Raw genomic sequence first — 7581 nt, 5'->3', positions numbered from 1 at the left:
TTGTTTGCTATTTTTCAGTCTATAAAAGTAACAATTAAATGGGGGGTTTTGAAATTGGTTGACTAAATTGACTAATTGCTAAAATAAGAATTTCTCAACAAGATAAAAGGGAGATCGGGAACTTCGGTTCACCATGGCTAAGGTCAGGTCAATAAGGTAGTAGAGGTCCCATAATACGGTCTCAGGGAACACGAGCAAGCCTTTCGATCAATGCTCAAATAACCTTACGGTCTATTAATTCTCAAGAATTTCTCAAAGCTTTCGCTCAAAGGAAATTCCAATCTAATGATAATTTTAATTACTAATCTTTCAATCTAGTAAAAAGGTTTATCAAAAGACAACAAGAACGATACGGAAGAATTCATACTACAAAACAATCCTAATTTTCGCCATGGTTCACCTTGTTCCCAATCAAATAAATTAGCTATGCATAATTAAAACTATGCTAATTACAAAATTAAAGGCAAAGAATAAATTCAACATGATTGATATTGCTGAAATTAAGATGGGAATAAAGTAATTGGAACAACAAGAAATTAAAGAAGAAGAAATTTGCATAAAACTTACTAAACAAAAGTGATGAACAACGTAATCGAATTCCCGGTTTTTTCTCCCCAAAGCTAGATCTAAAAACTGAGTTCTTCAATAATAAAAAAAGCATAACCTAATTATTGCTGCGTTCTACTGATTAAAAGATACCAAAAGTAAATTACAAGTTGGGCTTTTAAAAGTCTTAAACGAAAAATCAATATCAGCTCGCAGACTGGTCGATCGACTGGTCAGCATGGTCGATCGACTGGTCACTTCAGAACAGTAGCGTCTGCTGTACTTCATTGGTCGATCGACTGGGTAGCATAGTCGATCGACTGGGTTGAGCTGCGTAGTGGCTTCTTTCTCTCTTCAAATCAGCTCTCCACTCCTTTGCACGCATCCCAAGGTGGGTAAATCCGAACTCCCTTCTTCAAAGCTTCCCTAAAGTTGCCCCCGGAGGACGGTTTAGGCTTGATTTAGCTTACTTCCATTCATTCCTACAATAAATCATAGAAAATGCAAAGTAAACCGTTTTGGGAGAAATAGTTGCCTTAAGCTAACAATTATGCATGGAAATACGTGCCAAAATTGCAAATAAAGTGTATAGATTATGCACGTATCAAATCTCCCCAAACCAAACATTGCTTGTCCCCAAGCAAGCACTATGACCCATATAAAAACCTAATGGAAAGGAGTGTATCTCAGAGCTAACTACAAGTCAATGCCAAACCGTTTAATGCACATAGTCAAATACCGCAAAGCTCAAATCAAGTGAACAAGTTTATGCATATCATGGAATTAAATCGGGCGTTCGACCTTGCAAGACTCATACATTCGGACTCTCCCGGGTCACTCTTCCCTCAACAAAGCAAATGGTAAGAATATATGTAGAAGAGAGGGAAGAAAATTACAGACTCTCACCTAGACTGCGACCGACAAAACATGTATGCTTGACTAGTATGAATAATGATTCTCGCTACCGTACATACGCATAACCACCGTCAAAGACTATTACATGCCGAACTATTGCAAGATTTGGATATGTGAGGCTAAGTGGGAAAGAAAGGGCAAAACTATTATGGAAAAAGTGAAGGTAAGAGCCAAGCTAGCACCTATTAAACCATTAGAAACCGTATCCCGTTCCTCCAACTCAAAATATAAACCATGCCTTTAATGACTAGGCAACACAATATCCCAAAACAAATACCTCCAAATCATGAAATAAGCACATGAGGCGTGTTCTCAATTCAACCAAATTATTATTTTTTTCAAATTTCTTATTATTCTCCTCTTTTTTTTCTCTTTTCTTTTCACTCTTTTTTTTTTCAACTTCTGAGCTGGTGGTCGATCGACCAGTGATGGCAGTCGATCGACCACCCTGTCACAACCAGAGCTCTCTGCCCAGGTAAACGTCCCTTTTTTTTCTTCTAAATTTCTTTCTTTTCATTCCTTTGGCTGACACTCCTGCAATTTCTCCACTTCTCGTAAATACTCACTCCAACACAACAAAGACGAACCAAAACTGCTTACAATACGACAAACTCCTCTACTACTTCCTAGCTTGGCATAATGGTAGGCTAAGTATGGGATGTAGTTGAGGGCAACTGGCAGTTATGGTTTATAGTGGAGTTAATGGGGTAAAATGAGAAAGGGGAAGATGCAATAATTCTCAAAACATGCAATACCGACCACAAACCAATGCGTATAGGCAATAAGCAATCAAATCTCATACACGTGCAAAACATGAAATGAAAGGAGTACTACTCTCAATCCTAAATTAACCGGTCATGAATGTCACCAGTTATAGGCTCTATATCTCAGAAAGTATAAGTAGTTTGCCAAAAGTAATGAGTCAAGTCTAATTACCCGAAATGAATTTCATAACAAAATTTGAGAAATCACTTTTAATTCTTGCTAAGCAGCTATGAAAAGGCAAGGAATGGCATATTTGACTAATAGTGCAAAATCATCATTAATAACTCCAATCCGACTCAACTATATGCAAAAGTAAACGTGCTATTTTTGATTTTTATGAATTTTTTTCAATTTTTTCTTTGTTTTTTGTTTTTTGTTTTTTTTTTTGAACTGAAAAACAAATGCAAACAGAAATGCACTAAACATGTGACTGAAATGCAATAAAAAACAAATGCAGATGCAAAACAAAAGGCATATGCAAATACCCTCCCCAAACCAAAACGCACAATGCCCTCATTGTGCTCAGCAACAAATCACCAGCAAAAATAGGGAAGAATAAAAGCATAATAAAATAAAAACGAAACTAATAAAGAAGGTTCGGAACTCACAAAAAACGACCTCCCCAAACCAGCCAAAAACGGGGAGGTCACCAGCATCTAATCACCACCGTGGTACTCCTCACCACTAGACTCTCCGGACCCCGTGTCGCTCTCCTCGTCCGCCTCAGCAGCAGCAGCAGTGGCTCTCCTGGAAGTGAAGGCACCAGCAGTAGTAGTAGGAGGGAGTCTCCTGGCAGGCTGAGGGTAACCGCCCACAAGGGGAACAAAGTAGGAAGGGTGAGTCCAAGCACCCTGTGGGAGCATCCCCGTCCGGGCTAACTCCTCGTAGACTGGGTACAGGGCTAGAGCCGTGTCTAGCCTGTGCTGGTCAAAGCTCCTGCACAAATCACCCAGCACACGTGACATTGCCCTTTGGTCCATGACCGGAGGGACAACCAAAGGTATAGGTGGACGGAAAGTGGCTGGGTAGCCAGTGGGAGCAGTAGTGGAGGTAGAGGGTGCCTGCGAAGAGGAGGCACGAGCTCTCCTCGAAGCGCTAGCAGTAGCAGTGGCCGCCACGATAGGGAGCCTGTAACTAGGCAAGGGCGGCCGAGCTGCCCCCTGAACAGTGGTAAGGGGCAGGATAGGAGAGTAGCCTAGAACAGGGATGCGGTCACAGATGAAAGAATCAATCTTCCACCGCATCTGTCTATCGACCTAATGGACAGCCCTCGCGTATGCAAGGTCCATGAAGCGCAGGTCAGGGTCAATGGGGGCCTCCTCTCGAGGGAAAAGTAAAACTAGACGGTTGGAGATACGTGTCACCAACCCGCCACAACCAATGGTGGTCAAAGTGCCCTCACTTACAGTCTGAAAGTGACCGGCGGTCAAATAGGCTATGTTATAAATACGGGCTACCCGACTTTCAATGTTCAGATTGACAATTCAATAGCATTCACATTGTTCGACTCTTTACGGCCAAAAATGGTATTACCCATTAGCCGTAGAAAATAACGAAGAGGGGGCAAGTGGACGGAAGTGCCCGTCCTTTTAGGCCCGTAAAAGTCACTAATGCAAGACCACATGACTCGGTGAACATCAGAGGTATCCGAGGTTCTGCCCTCGAAATAAAGACCCAAAAATCCAGCAAAATCGGCTAATGTCAAGGAGTAGTTGACATTGAATAACCGAAAAGATATGCAAGCACTATTCTTGTTTTCCTCAAAAGCAGCTGAGTTAAAAGCATAAGACGAAAAGAACTCGAGGGTCAAAATGTAATATGTGAACTCAGCCATGTCCACAAGACCCATCATACCTGTCCCGTTTAGCAGGGACACAACCGACTCATAACAACCTAATTTCTCTAAAGTAGGTTTGTGTAAAAAGCGGGTGGCGAATTTCATAGTTGCAGCAAAAAGAGAAAACTTGGCGCGTTGAGTCGAATTAGAAATGATAACCTGCGGATAGTCAGGAAGACTATCCGTGGTGTCCTCAATCATTAGCGGCGGTCCTCGTTGCCGCTTGGCAGCTCCTTGACTCGACTGCCCCTCGTGCATTTGCTGCTTTCCTTTTGTCATTGTGGTTCCTGCAAACAACCCATTAGCAACAAGAATCCCCTAACAATGTCCATCTACGAAAAACCGAAACAAAATCAGATGGTGAAAAGCAAATTAGGGTTTCGAAATTTGGGGGAAAAAGGCATTAAACAGCTCCTAATTGCTAATGAGTATCGAAAATCAAGGGGGAAAAAGGTAGAACAAGCAATTAAAGCATAAAAATGACAAGAAATCAATCCCTAAAATCGATTTCCCCAAATCGATTTTTCCGTCTCAATGGCCATATGCTCGAAAATTTCGCATGAAACCGCAGTAAAAATCGAAAATAAAGCATGGAAATAGGATTAGAGACATACCTTGAAGAAACTTGAAGATTAAAGCAAGAAAAATCAAGAGTAAGAGGAGATTGCAGGTGAAAATCGCGAGAAGGAGGGTGAAATTAGGGTTTGCTCTTGAGTTTTCTGAGTTTGGGAAAGTGAATGAATAAAAGAATAAGGAGTGAAGACTTCCCTTATGAGTTGCATTCTGATCCCGCGAACTGGTCGATCGACCACTTGACTCGGCGATCGACCGCATTCCATTTACACAAATTTTCGGACTTCTGTGGTGGTCGATCGACTATATGACCCAGTCGATCGACCACTCCCCTATACACAATAGTTTCTGCTTACTCCACCTCAGTCGATCGACTGGCTCACTTAGTCGATCGACTGCCAACGCTGGCAATTAAATTTTAATTCGTCAAAAATTCATTTTGCCATCATAATTTCCTGTCTTTCTCTCACAAACATCCAGTAAACCACCTACGCACTTTGCATAAAATAAATTCCTGCAAAATTTATCAAAGGCGTTCATTTTCTTAACCAAGTAATTACTAAAAAGAAATAATAATAAAAAAAAATCGAAATGCAAAGTAAAAGAAATAACAAAATAAAATTCCTAAATTACAATTAATTACAACCCAGGTTGCCTCCCGGTTAGCGCTGGTTTAAGAGGTCCCGCACGACCTGTTTTTACCTCACTTTGCATCATCCGATAACGAGTCGAAGTACAATACCTCGACTTTCCCAACATATGCATCTGATCCGTGATAATGCTTCACGTATTGGCCATTAACTTTGAATCTTTCTCCAGCAGAGGTCTCCAATTCAACTGATCCGAACTTTGTGTCTGCTTTGTGACCGACCGTGTAGGGCCAGTCCACCGGATTTCACTTACCAGAAATAAACGGATACGAGCGTTAAAAAGGAGTACCTTATCGCCAATATGGAACTCGTGCTTGATGATTCTCTTGTCGTGCCAGCGCTTTGTTTTCTCCTTGTAGATCCTAGCATTGTCATAGGCCAAAGACCTAAATTCCTCCACTCATTCAAATTGTGTCATGCGTTTCTCACGAGAGAGGTTAGGATCCAAATTCAAATCACATATAGCCCACCAAGACTTACGCTCTAACTCAACAGGCAAATGACATGTCTTACCATAAATCAATCGGTATGGTGACATCCCGATTGGCGTTTTAAACGCGGTCCTATAAGCCCATAAGACATCATCTAACTTAAGACTCCAATCTTTCCGTGACTTAGAAACAACTTTAGCTAAGACTTCTTTCAATTCTCTGTTAGAAACCTCAACCTGACCACTAGTTTGGGGATGATACCCCAAACCTCTACGATGTTGGACACCGAATTTAGTCAATAAAGCACTAAGTTGTTTCTCTTTAAAATGCATTCCACCATCGCTAATGACAACTCGAGGGACACCAAAATGAGGGAAAATGATCTTTTTAAACAATTTAATCACGGCCTTTGCATCGCAATGGGGAGTAGCAATAGCTTCCACCCATTTGGACACATAATCTACAGCTACGAGGATGTATTTATTACCTTGACTGCTCGGAAAGGGTCCTTGATAATCAATGCCCCAGACATTAAAAATCTCAACCTCAAGAATGCCTACCTGTGGCATCTCGTGTCTCTTGGAAATATTCCCCGATCTTTGACAAGCATCGCACTCAAGAACAAAATTGACAATAACTGCATGCAAAGTTGGCCAATAGAAACCAGATTGGAGTACCTTAGCCACAGTCCGGGATGGACCATGGTGACCACCATAAGCAGAAGAGTGGCAAGCTTCTAGGATATCCTTCACCTCCCATTGAGGCACGCATCTCCGGATGAGACCGTCTGCGCATTCCTTGAAAACATAAGGATCATCCCAAAAGTATTGTCTAGCATCATAAGCGAACCGCTTCTTCTGCTGCCATGAAAGCTCGGGTGGTATCCTACCTGTCACAGCAAAGTTAGCAAAATCAGCAAACCACGGAGGTGGATAAGACCCTGAAGTAGTAATAGCTAACAGACTCTCATCAGGAAAAGAATCATTAATGGGTAACGAATCCTCCCTTTCGTCACACCAATAGAGAGATAAGTGGTCAGCCACCACATTCTCAGCTCCTTTCTTATCTTTGATCTCCAAATCAAACTCCTGCAAAAGGAGTATCCACCTCAAAAGCCTCGGCTTTGCATCTTTCTTAAGAAAGAGAGTCTTCAATGCTACATGGTCAGTATAAACAGTAACCTTAGAACCTAACAAATACGACCGAAATTTATCTAAGGCAAAAATTACAGCTAAAAACTCCTTCTCAGTGGTAAAATAATTGACTTGAGCCTCATCCAGAGTTCGGCTCGCATAGTATATGGCATTCAAAGCTTTATTCTTTCGCTGTCCCAAAACTGCACCAATTGCATAATCGCTGGCATCACACATGATCTCAAATGGGAGATCCCAATCAGGCGGCTGAATGATTGGTGCAGAAACTAGAGCCTCCTTCAATCTGTTAAAAGCTAAAAGGAACTCATCAGTAAACTCAAAGACAACATCCTTAAGGAGCAATTGTGTAAGTGGTTTAGCAATTTTTGAAAAGTTCTTAATGAAACGCCGATAGAAACCGGCGTGACCAAGGAAACTCCTCACTCCTTTAACATTCACGGGAGGAGGCAATTGCTCAATCACCTGTACTTTTGCTTTGTCAACATGTATACCCTTGTCAGAAATCAAATGCCCCAACACAACTCCCTCATTGACCATAAACTGACATTTTTCCCAGTTTAAAACAAGATTAACATCAATACAACGCTGCATGACTTTATCAAGGTTAGCTAAACAATGATCAAAGTCACTACCATAAACTGAGAAATCATCCATGAATACCTCTATAATGTTCTCTATATAATCAGAAAAAATCCCCATCATGCACCTCT

The sequence above is a fragment of the Silene latifolia genome, chromosome 6 (assembly GCF_048544455.1).
Source record: "Silene latifolia isolate original U9 population chromosome 6, ASM4854445v1, whole genome shotgun sequence".
Classification (NCBI taxonomy): domain Eukaryota; kingdom Viridiplantae; phylum Streptophyta; class Magnoliopsida; order Caryophyllales; family Caryophyllaceae; genus Silene; species Silene latifolia.
This window is presented reverse-complemented; position numbering follows the sequence as displayed.